At 34.3% G+C, this 15,926-nt stretch overlaps 2 pseudogenes across 1 annotated transcript; one reads left to right on the forward strand and one right to left on the reverse strand.

The window, feature by feature from the left end:
• The first annotated feature begins 2,193 nt into the window (after positions 1–2,193).
• On the forward strand, positions 2,194–11,032 carry LOC143618335 (linoleate 13S-lipoxygenase 3-1, chloroplastic-like; annotated as a pseudogene).
• A 500-nt stretch (positions 11,033–11,532) lies between these two features.
• Positions 11,533–15,636, reverse strand: LOC143618333 (putative hexosyltransferase MUCI70; annotated as a pseudogene). Its single transcript, XR_013150989.1, has 10 exons — positions 15,606–15,636; positions 15,250–15,537; positions 14,387–14,683; positions 14,096–14,306; positions 13,223–13,332; positions 12,947–13,146; positions 12,751–12,870; positions 12,524–12,695; positions 12,248–12,447; positions 11,533–11,937 (listed from the first exon to the last, which is right to left on the reverse strand). The product of XR_013150989.1 is annotated as a putative hexosyltransferase MUCI70 (transcript).
• Positions 15,637–15,926: the final 290 nt, after the last annotated feature.

The following is a 15,926-nucleotide window of genomic DNA, read 5'->3' on the forward strand; positions in this document are numbered from 1 at the left end:
TCAAGTTGGTTTTCAACTTCAGATTTATAAATCATAAACGTTTTGTCGGCCTCATCTTTAGACCTTAAGAGATAAACTTTAGTATATCTTGAATAATCATCAATAAAAGTCATATAATAATGCTTACCTCCTTTACTAGTTGTATTTTTAAAATCAGCTAAATCTGAATGAATAAGTTCTAGCAAATCAGTACTCCTGCTGGTTACCTTTTTTAAAATATTTTTTAGCATGTTTGGCTTCTACACATACATGACACTTTACCTTTTCACGCACATTACTAACATGAATCGTGCCCGCATTTTTAAGTCTTTTAATAGACGAAAATCCAACATGACCTAATCTAGCACGCCACATATCAGGAGACTCAACAATATAAGCAGAACTAGATGCATTATCAGAAACATTAACAGTGTTCATCACAAATAATCCACCACTAAGATAGGCCTTCCCAACAAAGTTGCCATTCTTTGAAATAATAATGTTATCAGATTCTATTACTTGTTTTAGGCCAACTTTGTTGAGAACTACCCCAGATACTATATTCCTACGAAGAGAAGGAACATATAAAACATCAGATAAAGCTAAAGTTTTTTCATAAGTAAGTTTTAGAAGAACCTTCCCTTTGTCGTGAACTCTAGCCGTGTCCCTTGTTCCCATGTAAACCGGTTCACCATTAACCACTTCTTGAAAATCAGACATTAAACTCTTGTTGTTGCAATAGTGCCTTGAAGCCCCAGAGTCTAAATCCATTCAGTTTTGCTTTCCACCATATTCAGTTCAATCACAGCAGCAATTATTTCTTCATTTTCAGCAACATTTAGTTAAGCACCTTGATCTTTCCTTTCATGACATTGATAAGCTTTGTGACCAGTTTTCCCACATACATAGCATTGAGACGGTTTTTTCTTGAATTTTCCATCAGTTTTTGAAATACCAAGCTTCCCTTTTCCTTTCCCATAATTTTTAAAGTTGTTATTTTTCTTGTCTTTCCCCTTATACTTATTACCCTTTTCAGTTCCTAAGGACTCAATAAGATTAGCATTACAAGCATTTAAAGAAATGTTGGAAAGTTTATCTTTGAGTCGGTTAGCCTCTTCAGTTCGCTTATGACCAATTAATTCTTGCAAAGACATGTCTCTTTTCTTGTGTTTGAGATAATTTCTGTAATCACTCCAGGATGGAGGAAATTTCTCTAACAGAACATTTGCTTGTAAGACTTCACACATCTTCATTCCTTCAGATAAAATAGCGGCCACAAGATTTTCATAATCGTGCACTTGATCCATTATTGACCGATCATCAGTAATTTGGAACCGCAACCAATTCCCTACCACATATTTTTTCCTTCCCGCATCATCAGACCCGTATCTTTTATTCAATGTATCCCAAATATCCTTTGCAGATTTGTATTCAATAAACAAGTTAAATAAATTGTTGGTCATATGATTTAATAAATGACCACGAATAGCCTTGTTATCCTTCTCATATTTTTTAACAGTTTTCGTTGAAGGCATGGATGAAGAAGAAGCAATAATCTGAATAGGGGCTGATTGAACATAGTATTTGGATGGGTCTTCAAGTAAAACATAATCTATATCCAAATGCTCAAAAAAGATTAACATCTTTTGAGACCAACGACGATAATTGGTTCCGTCTAATTGTTCGAGTTTTGACATATCAGGAATAATTTTTGACAGATTCATAATCTCTAATTGGGTGATTTGAAACAAAATCGCTTTTAAATTGTTGGAGGAATCTGCCAAACAATTGAATAACCGAAAGCAATAATAAAATTGAACCTGTGTCGTGTGTAATCACACTGCCTTAAAAGCGATTTGAGCACTACCGGGGTACAAATAGATGTTGCCAATCGCTCTCCAAGGTTAGCACAGAGATGAATTGAAGTATTCTTGTGTACTCAAGAAGAAATCAATGATGAAGATTGGATGAACGTATGATCAGAGAGTTGGGGATGATGGTTAATCTATTAGGGTTAATATGAAAAAGAAAAACTGTTTTTTTCTTTTTATTAACCACCGTGACATAGGATGTTGTTTAATATTAATATATATTAATTTTATATTTAATAATATTAATATATGTTGACTTTCTTTTTTATTCTTTTTATTCCAACAGCATGAACAACTAAACATTATAAAAAAAGTTGAAGGCGATTCTATGCACGTACAAAATATGCTGGGAACAAAGCAGTGGACCACAACAGCCAATGATCAAATCCAACCTATTACTCATCCTATCAATGAAATTTGTGCTAAAAGCACACGTAAATATCCTATGTTTATGTCTGCTTCTAAGAAGAATATTAGCATTGGGTGCAGCCTAAATGTTGTGAAGACTCCCAATGTGGTGGAAGAGTATCTTAAGGATGAAGCTAAAGTTTATGAGTCCTCAATGCTAAAGGTAACTGCAACAGTTAATGTCAAGACAAAGAAGGAATTTGAGATGGGTAAGATGATGATAATCATGTTGATGAAGCTCCCATGGTTAAAACAATTCTTAAGCAAGTCCGAGAAGAAGGGTGTTGGCTTTCAACTTGTTAGCACTCAGCTAGATTCAAGTATAGATTTTCTTTTTTAAGAATTATTATAGCTTTTATATATGGTTATGATATAGCTACACCAGCCTGTTTGATTTCACACCATCAAAACCGCAGTTGTTTTGATGAAAAAATCAAACTTTGAAAATTATTGGTCAGAGCGGTCGTTTGAACAATATATGGACTAACGTTGTGACCATAAAGGGGTAATTAAAATCTTGAAAATTACTAGTCAAAACGACCGTTTGTCTAATATCCAAACGAAGTGTGTATAGATGATTCATTTTCTATCATATAAAAAGCACTAGAAGATGTGTAGTAAGAATATTGTATATTGCTACTTTGTCCATGAAAGGTACCATGAAGACAAAGGTGAGCAAAGAATGTGTGGTTGACTTGTCAAGTTGCAAAGCGAATGGTACAGGGTGCTTCAGCTTTAAGGTTGAGCTGGAAATTGATGAAGACTTTGGAGAACCAGGAGCCATCTTGGTGAGGAACAATTATGCCAAGGAGTTGTATTTGGAGACCATCTCTCTTGAAGGCTTTTTTCACTTTGCATGCAATTCATGGATTCAAACAACTCACATTAGCAAAGACAAAAAAAGGATATTCTTTTCCAACAAGGTGCATATATCATCCTCCACCACCAATCCATCAACTGTCATTGTAATTATTGCTCTATGTTAATTGTTATTAACCACTACAAAACACATCCTAAATCGAAGCAGAGACCAGATCCTAAGCCGAATGAAATCCAGAAACGATCAACTTGCCTAAATTAAGTAATCACTCTGGTTGGGTTTCCATGGTGTTCAAACTCGAACCCAACGAAATCAAACTTAATTATTACAAATTGATTTGTATTCCACGATAATCCCCTAGATGGGCATTCCTTTTTTAAAACAAGAAGCAAATTAAGTATCAAGTTTCCTACCATTGACTTGATGGATTACATAGGCATATTTACCAAGTCAAACACCTGAGGGGCTGAAATACTTGAGAGCTAAGGAACTCAAAACCAAGAGAGGAGATGGAAATGGAGAAAGATTGTCTTCAGACAGAATATATGATTACGACAAGTACAATGATCTTGGGAATCCTAATCACGGAGCTAAATTTGCAAGGCCAACATTAGGAGGTGAAAGAAACCCACATCCGAGACGTTGTCACAAGGGACGTGCCTCCACAATTACTGGTAAGTTTGTTTCTTTAATTCGGAATATTAGATTTTAATAATCCCAACTTTGACCTATTGGTTGGCGCTAAACCCAACTTTAAAAATATTTTCTAAAAGTCCGTGTCCCAACTTTCAACATATTTTTCTCCAAACAATATATATGTGTTTTCCATTCCATCAAAAAGATGACGGAGTTATTTTTCTTTTTGTATGGGATTACTGGAGGAAAATGAGTTGAAAGTTGGGACTGTCAAAAAATATTTTTTAAGTTAGGTTTATTGCCAGGCAATTGGTCAAAGCTGGGAGGATGATTAAAATCCAATAATCATTTTAATGTTCCAAAGAGTAAGATAGGTTACTCATGAAAACCAGAAAGTAGCATAATTTCCTAATATTATATAGATGTAACTTCAGAAACGCCAGTGAATGCAATGATATCTTCAACATATGTTCCAAGAGACGAAGTTTTTGAGGGGACGAGGCGCCAAGATATCGTGAATGATATTTGGAAGGGAGTGATGCACAACATTCCACCCATGGCCACTTTCTACAAACAGAATGGTGTCTCTAGGAATATTACAGATTTTACAACTCTTTATAAGAATGTGAATGTGCATGTATTATTGAAGGTTTGGGATATCTTCAAGTTTGATATACCAAAAAAACGTGCCTTGTAAGTGCAAACATGACTAGGGAAATCATAGTTATATGCAATCATCATTTATGTTGTTTGTAAATCATAACTAAACATCACTGACATTCTAGGGAATGTAACAAGCTATGTGCAAGAAGATGAACTTGCCCGTCAAACCCTTGTTGGGATAAACCCTGCGAGCATAGAGAAGTTGAAGGTTATATGTTCCTATATATTCGATCTCAATCAAACCGATTATAAGATCAATTACTTTACCTTAACGTCATTCGGTTCTGTATCTACAGGTATTTCCGCCTGTGAGCAAACTTGACCCTTCAAGATATGGACCACCAGAATCAGCACTTAAAGAGGAACACATTATAAGCCACCTCAATGGAATGTCTGTACAACAGGTCTATCTTCTAACAGACCCAACATTAATAGAATACAAAAAGCACTAATGATTTAGAAATGGGAAAATTACCAATATAAGCATCTTTGACCAATATATATCCCAAATAGGCAGGAAACTAAAAAGTAACCATAATTGTCAAACCAACAGAAAAATGACACATTAGCCCTTTGGAATCACTAATCACCAGCTTAAGTTTAACCCGGACAAAATTTCATGTAAAAATGAGTTAGAAACAGTATAGCATGACATGTGTCTCATTTGGCCTAAGGTGGTACCTAACATGAATAAACAGGATAGGTGCCTTGTCTGCCACGGCTCCAGAGGTGGCCAACACGACATGTCAGGCGCGCCTATGGAGCCTTGGCTAACAAGATACCTATGTAGGCCTTTTATTTGCGTGTAGGCACCACTGTAGCCCTATTGAAAGTTGAAACACATGACATCAGGGGCGAAGGTTATGAAGGACCCCGGGTACCCCCGGCTTCATTTAGTAGTGTAAATTTTCGTGATTTCATCCCAAAATTTTTATAGGTATTGAGTCCGGACATCCATAAAATGTTTTTCTGCGACTTTGGCCACCCCTTTGATAAAACCCAAGCTCCGTCATTGCATGACATGAAATGTGTTGCCAACTCAATTTTGCATTATATTTCGTCCGGGCTACACTAGTGCCTAGTGGTGCCCATGGAGTTAGGTGTCATTGCTCTATTGGTTTTGTCTATTTTTGACATTTTTGTTAGTTTTTAGTTCCATGCATTTGTCAAACATGCTTATATCAGTGATTTTACCTGTAGAAATGCCGGTGTTGATTTTTGTTTGGATTTCACACTTTTTTTACTTTCAGGCCTTGGATGAAAACAAGCTTCATATTGGATTACCATGACATTTACCTTCCATTTTTGGAGAGGATAAATGCACAAGAAGACCAAAAAGCATATGCAACCCGTACAATCTTCTTCTTGACTACTGATGTGCTGAAAGCGGTCTATAAAAACTTAACCTAACCTAAACACTCTAATTTTAAATTTATAAACCTAGACTCTCCTAATGCTAGACCACTATCGATTGTAGTAAAGCCCAATGAAGTCCAGAATATCGAACCCAAAGGACACTAGCGACACTTAAAACTAGACTCTAACTTAAAACTTAATGATTTTACTTATTTGACAATTAACTAGTTAAACTAATAATTGAGAAAAAGATTATTTTTGGATTTTTATTTATTTTATTTAAAACTAATAACTAATTAAACTAATTTTAAACTAGGAAAAATAATAAATTAGAACTTAAAGACTTAAACGAAAACACTAATGAGAAAGGCGTTACCTAGGTTTAAAATCCTATTTGTGAATCTTGGACGCTTATCGGCTATGGAAACGGTGATGGAACCAGGATCTAAAGATACGACGCACTAGACATCCTAGTGGATCCCTGATCATTCTCTGGGTGTCACCTAAAAGAAATACCTAAGGGGCGTATGACGCAAACCGATTGGTTGGATTACCTCTCAGTCTCTCCAACAATATTAAAGTATTCTAATGACTAGATCACCTCTCAGTCTCACTAATCACAATACATCCGGGAGTGTAAGGGACGTAAGGAGTAACCTAAAGATGCTCAAAAAGACTTAGGATAGCAAAAACCAAAAGACAATAAGGGGGAAATCCACTCTCGTGTAATCTATACCCAAACCGCCTAATGAATAAGACAACCCCAACTATCTATTACCTATCAGTCTCAAGATAGGTAGAACACTTGAAATCTCTAAACCCTCAAACAATAGTTCCTATGGATTATGCCGGCTATAAACCATAAACTAGTTACGAACACACAGTATGTAACCTAATATGCGTCTACATATGAAAGACATTCACAAAGACACATATGAAACTATTGAATAAAAGTTAATTAATAATATATATGCATATTCATCTTTTCAAATACCAATAAGTTGGTTACAATAATATTAGTCCAACACCAATAACCAATAAAACTGACAAGCAAACCAAAAGTCAATAAATATTCATTCAAACCTAGAAAATTAAATGGTTTTAGTCAATAACCATTCTCAAAAAAATAAAATAAATAAGTTTAAAGAATGGATTCATAACAAAAAGTAATAGTTTCAAACCAAATAGAAGTGCTTTATCCCTTCTCTCTTGCGATCAAATCCTTTTTTTTTTTTGTCTAACTTCTGCTTCTTTTTCTTGTTCTGTTCTTCGTGGCCTTGTGGCTCAAGCCACACCCCTAACGACAATATTAATAATATTCTTTCAAGAAAGCTTCTCTCCAATCAAGCCAATTATTCCCGCTGTGCTTCTGCTTCACGAAAATATATAATGTGTATGGCGGCTCTCTCTCTCAAATCCATTCGTGAATGCCCTGCCAAAATAGGGTTAGAAAATATAATATTTTCTAGAATCATCAATCTATTAATATATATACTAGTATCTTATTATTATTATTATTATTATTATTATTATTATTATTATGTGACGTTTCTTTATGTTATATTTTCTTTCTTTTTTTTTCATTTTCTTTTTTAAGTACTTTATATAATTATAATTATAATAATAAATAGTTTGATATATCAAATGCTTGATTCGTCATTCGTCAGTCTCAAGTCTAGTAAAAATGTTTCATTTTAGTTCATTGTCTTTTGAAATCATTAAAATAACACATGAACCAAATAATAATAATATTCAATAAAAACTTGGCTCAAAAGCATTTAAAAGTGAAGAGAATTTTTATATAATAATATGTATAATTGAGACCACATCAACTACAATTTTAAAGCCTATTGCAAGTGAGCTTATCCTTCCTCCTGCTGACACCTATATCAAAACAAGTTCTCACTCCTCCGGTGATGCAACCACCAAGTGGCTGTGGAATCTAGGCAAAGCTCATGTATGCTCTAATGACACCGGTGTTCACCAACTTATCCATCATTGGTATGTCAAATGTGCTTGTGAATTTGCACCCTTATTCAAAATGGCACGCAAACAATATAAATGACTGAGTTTATATATTTGATATATAGGTTGCGGGCTCATGCATGTATAGAACCATTCATAATAGCCACTCACCGACACTTGAGCTCAATGCATCCGATTTTCAAGCTTCTAAATGGACACATGAAACATACACTTGCAATAAATGCGATGGAACGTGAGAGTCTTATATCCGCAGAGGGGATTATAGAGAGTCACTTTTCTCCAGGAAAATACAGCATGGAGATGGTATGTGCTGCCTATCGTGACTGGTGGCGTTTTGACTTAGAAGGTTTTCCTGCAGATTTGATGCGAAAGTAAGAATACAGTACCATTAGACCAACAAAGAAAAAGAAAAATAAAAAAATAGATTAAATAATTAAATAGTGGATAGCATGCAGCTTGCTGTTTGTTTGCCTTCTGTTTGAGTATAAAAGAATATATATTTTATTTTAATGGAATATTTGAAGTCAAATAGTCATGATACCTTAAAAGCGACATATAACATGTTCTAAGCCTTTTGATGTGGTCTAAATTATATATATTTTTATATAAATATTTCCTACATTTTTAAATACTTTGAGCTAGATTTTGTTTCAATCTTACTCTTTGTGGGATCATATTCATAATTTAAAGGTTTCAAAAGACTACGAGTTGAATTGGAGTACTTTTACTAAACTTGAGAAAGAAAAGTAAAACTTCAAATGAATTTCGTTATCATGATTATAAATATTCTCTTGGAGTACTTTTATGTGTAAATCATATTAATAATTATCTACATAATTCGTTTAGTAACATTGGCAGATATTATTTTCTTTTAACACTATTAATGAGTATTTGTTTTAAATTCATTTTTTTTAATTGTTGGTCTTTTTGATGCATTATGATGTTATTGTCACATATCACAGAAATAATGAACTACATGATGAAAGTCAAAGGATGTGGCAAGGTTTTCAGAAAGAGAAAGTAATTGGTGGTGGAACTCAACATTTGTTTGTGAAGAATAATATTTAATCAATTAGTGCAAGTGTTGGGTTTAATAAGTTGCAAAGCCCACTATAAAGGCCCACCCGATCCATGTGTGTTGTCGGTGGGAAATCATCAATTAGGCCGACATTAAGAGATATAAAAGAAAAAGGCAGACAACTTGAGAGGGGAATCGAGAAACAGAAGTCAGCCGCAAGGAGGGGCATTGATATATTTTCCTTGGAGCTGGGCAGAAGGAGATCGTTGAACAACAACTAATATTAATAATATTATTATTGATTGTTGGAGTTGTGGAGAGAGATATTGCTAGGAAGGGAGCACAAGTTTTATTGGTTCAACTAGACATCTTCCGAGTTCAACACCGTCTCACCCAAACATTCTTATTATTTTGTTTGAATTTATTATTTTCGTCATGAATTTATTGTTTAAACCTATTTACTTTCTTTTGTTCTTGAGTATGGTTGTTGGCTAAACCCTTAGACCGCCTAGGTTATGATGAACCTACTTTGATGTTTTGTTTTGACTTGGGATTATTTATTGTTATGGTTTTTATGATTTAGTAAAAGATTTACTTATATTAAATTGATGCGTATGAATGCTTAGGATTGTTTGATGAGTTTTATTCCATAGCTTTCCTTTATTATTGTTTGTCATATGATATGATTGCTATTAGGTCGATTACTTTGTGTTCTTGATTATTTTATGATTGATGTCATGATAAGATCATAGGAATAATATTGTTAAATAAACCTAAGTGTGTTGCTAACCTAAAATCTGTAAAGTGCTAGGTTATTGATAGATCTTTATTATTTAATCTTGCTAGATTTAGTTCTTCGTAAGGAGTCCGTCTAAGGTTGATTATTTATTATTGTCTATTGAGTCAATTAAATATTTTAAATTGCCTTTGATTTCCGCGCTGTAAGGTAGGATTTCGTATAAAGGAACTAAATCATAATTAATTAGGTGACCGTAAGGGAACTTGATTTTTAATACTAGTGTGCGTTAAAACTTGTTAGAAATCCATAGGTGTCTCTTGAGAAGGGTCAGGGGTCATGTTCGGGTTTTCTTTTAAGTGTCTATTTTACGATCCCAGTCCATAACTAAATATTTTCCCAGGTTAATTCATTACTGAAATTTAGGGGATTCTAGCCTAGGTAGTTTTCTCATCATCATCTTATTTTCACAACAAACTTTGTTTTCGTTTAAATTACTTATTTTCTTAATTAGTTTTTAATTATAGTATTAAATTAGTTTTTTTAAATAAAAACCCCCCAAATAAATATAATTAATTAGTCGTGTTTTGTAGTCTAATTAGCTAATAAACGTAATTTAAAGAGTCTCGTGGGTTCGATATCCGGACTTACTTAGCTTTACTAGAGTCGATCGGTTCACTTGCCGGTTAGTAGTTTAGCCGAGTTTTAGAGAGTCTAGAGTATTACTTAGTGTTTATTTTTAGTTAATAAATATTAAACTACTTTTAGCACATCACCTTTAACTTGACATTGGTTGCAGAGGGATAGCGGTACCTGATGGAACAAAGCCCCATGGGCTGAGACTACTCATTGAAGACTACCCGTATGCCAATGATGGGCTTCTCATTTGGTCTGCAATTCAAGAGCTAGTGCATACTTATGTAAATCATTACTACCTGGATGAAAATGCTATTATATCGGACATAGAACTTCAGTCATGGTATAGTGAAGCCGTTAATGTGGGGCACGCTGATATTCGTGAAGCTAATTGGTGGCCTAAACTAAGTGCTCCTAATAAAGTAACGGAGATAATAACAACTATAATATGGATATCAACAGGGCAACACGCAGCACTTAATTTTGGGCAGTATCACTATGGTGGATATGTTCCAAATAGGCCACCACTTATGCAAAAACTTTTACCCCAACAACATGGACTTGAGTTTGCAAGTTTCTTGGCTGATCCACTCGGCTATTTTGTTGCTTCGTTGCCTAGTTTGATAGAATCAACAAAATACATGGCCATACTTGATATAATCTCAGTGCACCCACATGAGGAGGAGTATCTTGGGGAGATTAAAGATGTGTCAACTGGGTTGCCTTGTGAGCCAAAGATTATTGAGGCATTTTATAAATTTTCAGTTGAAGTTAAAAGAATCGAAAATGAGATAAATACGAGGAATGGCGATACAAGGCTTAGGAACAGATGTGGTGTTGGAGTTCCACCTTACGAACTACTCATGCCAACTTCAAATCCTGGGGTTACTGGCAAAGGTGTACCGAACAGCATAACTATCTGAAAAGTTGGAGAACTGTTGAATAATAATAATAATAATAATAATAATAATAATAATAATAATAGTCTTTATTGTCATTTAAATAAAGTCTGTCAAGAATGCTGAGTCAAGAAGACCAATATGTGTGAAAAAAGATTCATAAAGCAACTGCTGCTGCAGCTGTTGCTGTTGCTGCTGCTGCTGCTGCTGCTGCTGTATATCCCAAGTTAATATTAGTATATCCTAAGTGTCATCATTAAGTTAGTTATATTCAACCATCACTTTGAAAGGGTGCAAGGTTGGAAGTGCCTTTTCATCATTTATATACAGGAGCAATGTAATCAAACAAAAGTGTTGTAAGGCAGATAGCAATTGCTAAATCATAAGGCAGTTTTACTGTAATAGCACTACTAGTGTTTATAATTTGATTGACAAAAGGCATAAGACAGACAGAAATTGCTAAAGTTTACTGTACCTTGAAACTTCTATTTTTCCCTTCAAATTTCTAGTATAGATATAAGAAATAAAAATATTTTGTAATTTAATACATGTTTAAATTACAAAAGAGAAGCAAAATTGCAAGGTAAAATTCATTATCATGATCTTAAAAAGTATATATACAACTAAAAATGATAAACCGATAAAACTAATGATTTCTTTTTGATGTACAGATCTTTTTAGTTTGGAGTGGTCCCGACAACAACTTTGCGGTGCCACCTTGAACCGAACCTTCTTCGACGTCTCGTGGATTTGATCTTTGTGGAATTACTTACAATATGTTCCATGCTTGTTTCTAAAGCTGAAATGTTTGGTGTTTCGTCAGTTAGGGCGGAGGGTGGTGGCATAGTAACCGTAGGAGGTGCTCGTGACAGTGGCAGCAATAGAGGTGGTGGTGGCGGCCAAAGCTCGAGAATATCACGATGGTATCCCTGAGAGAGAGGGGCCAAAAGAATCAGCATTATCAAGAAAGACAATTGCAAGAAATCTCAAAATCAAGAAAGTCAAAGTGGATCAAGAAAGTTGCATGGCATTAACTTTTGATATCAAAAGAATCAATTTTTAAAACCAAAATCTTGAAAATCTTCAGAAATCTTTTTAACCATGTGCAAAGCCTATCAAAACTTTCAAAATAACACCACCTAAGTTTGAAACTAAACAATAATCAAGATTACATTAGAAAAAAAACCATCTTTTGACTTTATAAAATTAGAGGTAAAAATACCAACATAGAATAATTACCTGAACAACAAAATTTCGCCTTTGACAATCCCAAAACATATGAACGGTCCAATTCGTTTTAGATGTGGTCTTATCCCTCACGGCTGAAAAACTAATCTGATCTCGTGAAGTAAACCGGTCAACTTCATTGAACCAAAGACAAGTAAAAAGGTTCGATATAGGAATATGTTCCCGTATTACCACGCATCCTTCCGGTACATCTGCATAATTAATACAAAATCAAACAAGAAGTAATTAACAAATTATACAAACTAATGATAATTGTGTGCGTTATACCGCTTCTAATAGGAAGTTTAGCCCCCGAATACGGGGTCAAACCCTCTTTTCTATAAAAGTCAATCTGTAAGTCAATGGAAGCATTGTCATACTTTGCAGCTGCTTTATTAGCTTCGGCTTCTACAAACACATCAAACCGCTTGTAATGTCTAGATATGGCAAAACTAGCATTCTCCCAAGATTTTTAATATTATATAAGAACATATAATAACATTACTTAGCATTACATTAAAAAGTTAACACCTTTCAAGAATTTGATACGGGTCCACAACGAGCTCGAGTTTTCCATCAAACCATAGCGAATAACGAACGTTTGGGAAAAGCCTATGTAATAAAAGTTTTGGAACCTGCAAATATGTAACTTCATTATGAATAATATTCTATAAGCTCAAGTTTTTACTTTATATCGCGTAAATAATATACCTTTCCATTGCGTCTTGGATCAGAATACGGTAAATTATGGACAACTACGATTCTCCATAATCCTATCCGTTTGCTATCATCAAGATCACTTGAGTTTCTCAAAAAACTAGCAGTTTCTTCATCAACAAACATGAAAAAGCATACATCTTTCTTTGCAGTTTCACTGATGTTTTTGGGTTGCTTAATCATGTCATACGCGCCTAACAAACACCAACAATAAAAAGATTGACAAGTTATAAAGTAGTAAACTTTCAGTAGAGTGTTTTAATATGATACCAAATATGGCGGATGCAACGAGCACTCCCTGACACTGATCCATCTCAAAAAGGTCCGAATCATCAATATCAAATCCGGTTTTGTGGCCAGGTTTATCTCCTTTAACAAATCTGCTTACATAGTTATGTATTAACTAGAGAAGAATTAATGAAAATAAATAAAATACAATTAACACCGGTTACCAAACACAAACACGGCCCATTTAACTAAACGTATCATTGAACATGAACACGGACATGTATGATGTATCACAAGCAGGTTACACGACACTAGTCGTTCAACGCAATTTAACCCGTTCAGCAACACGAATGACACGACCCAACCTGTTTTATAGTTTTAGTTTTAGGAATTTATTATTTTATGATATAACAAATATCATATATCAATATTTTAATATATTTAATCATTTAAAATCATTATAGTCTTGATAAACGAGTTATAAAAATGTTGTGCACCTGTTAACCCATTTAACACGATTAGTTAAACAGGTTTAATCGTGGCCTAAACATGTCGACCCATATATGAACCCAACCTGTTTACCCCAGAACCAAACCCAAACCCGCTTAATTTCATGTCAAGCTGTGCCATGTTAACAGGTCATGTCAGAAATTTCCATCCGTACTTACGAATGGCTTGATTCTGGTTATGTATTATCTCTAGCGGGTCAAACATGCAAATTATGCATTAACCCCTAAATCATATTGTTTAAAAAAATAGATTATTATCATAATCATATTTTGTAACTGACTCTGTAAAATCTAATAAAATTTGGACAAAAAGTGTTTCGGGTCAAATGCTACTCACCGACCCGTCAACCCAATTCGGCACATACAACAAATTACACATATTAAACTGCTTTGGAGAAAATCATACCCGCAATGGACAGTCATTGATTCTTTTATATCAAAAGATTCAAGTCTTTGCTTCAAAGAAGGATATCCACCGAATTCAGAACCACCAAATTCACTTTTGGTTAGATTTTCTTCATGAATGTATGTCAGATTTTGGAGAATTGGAGAATATGATGAGGCGTTTGGCATCAATGAAATAGCTTCTTCCACAGTAAGGTAACACACCGGACATGCTGAAATGTCGCAAAAATGGAAATAAAAGTTAGAAAAATATATAAAGTTTAAAATGAAGTGTGAGATTATGAAAACTCACGACGTGGGCCCGTTCTTTTCTTGTCTGCAGGTGGTGGCGGCATTGGGAAGTTTTCGCAAGGGTGGCCATGAGGAAGGGTCTATCCAGTGAAATAAACATGTGGCGGCGGCAGTAATGGTGGTGGTGGTGAGACGGATGTAATTGTTTTGTCATAAATAATCTTCATATCATGATTTGCTAATGAAGAATTAATATCATTTATTTTTTGTTCATTAGCAATTATTGGTGAAGAATTTGAGATGGAATTGTTCTTGAAGCCTAAACTTTGGATATTCTGAATTTCTTGTGTAACTTCGCCTGCAAGATAAATCAAGATTCAGTAAGTTTCGGTTAAACGGAGGGTTGACCGCGATCAAGAATGCAGGTTGAGCTAAACAAAAGTACAAACTTTAGTACAATGTACAATGACCCAGAATCCAAATCAAGCTAAAAATCAATCAAAATGTAGTAAATTTGATATATTACTAAAGAAAAGATGGTAAATTGAGGTAAATGTGTACAAAATGCAGTCAAGTTAAAGACCCATAAATGAAATTCAGCCCAAAACTAAACAGAAAGCAGTAAGTTAATATACATTAAATATTAGTACAGATCAAGTTATGAAATTGAGCTAACTTTGTACAAAAAGGACCATTTAATAATGACTCAAAAACTAAATTGAGCTCAGAATTAATCAAAATAAAGATGGTGTTTACACAATTTGGTTAAAAATGTACAACACTAAGCCAAAATCAATCAAGATTCAAACACAATTAATAACAACGAACCGACACAACAAAACACAAATTCTCGGAAACAAATTGAGCTAAAATAAAGCAAAATTCAAGTTAAAAATTTGATCTTTAAGAAGATAAAAATCAAACCTTTGCCAACATATAGTACCCACAACATAGCTGCAACTGAAACCAGACACAAGAACATCATTCCAACTTTCTTCCTATGCACAAACATAAACATCCACATGAACATATTCTCCTTCTCTTTATTAACAAGCATCTTATTAGACTTCCTAGAAGCAACTGGTGGTGTAGATTGACTATGTTTTTGTCCATTTTGAATCTGCTGTTGATGTTGCAATAAAGAGCCATAGCTTGATGATCTTATACCCAATGACCCACTTGTCATTGCTGTCTTTCCTCCAAAATCTCAATCTACAAACCAAATTATTTTTAAATTTTCAGTTTTTCAATGGTTAATTCAATAAAGCAAGAATCTTTACCTCATTGGCAGCCCTAATTCTTGATAATTTGCAGATCCAAATGGGTTTCTTGATTGTTTATCAGAAAACCCAGAAAGATTTGGGTTTGTTTACTGAATAATGATTTGGGTTTTAGGGGTCTGGTGAGGAAGAAGAAGATGTGCAGAGCATATTTCAGGTGCTCGGTTATTTCGGTTGTAAAAGATCCTTTTAAAGATTTGTATGTACAGATTTTATAGTGGCACAAACTATGCTATGGGTGGGTTTAACTGGCATTTAATATTTTATTTTATTATGTCATAAGAGCGTGCCCTAATGAAGGCAAAGCCCACCATGTATTAT

The sequence above is a fragment of the Bidens hawaiensis genome, unplaced genomic scaffold, assembly GCF_021521415.1.
Source record: "Bidens hawaiensis isolate Kalapana, Puna unplaced genomic scaffold, B.hawaiensis_p1.1 tig00069369_1, whole genome shotgun sequence".
NCBI classification, from domain to species: Eukaryota; Viridiplantae; Streptophyta; class Magnoliopsida; order Asterales; family Asteraceae; genus Bidens; species Bidens hawaiensis.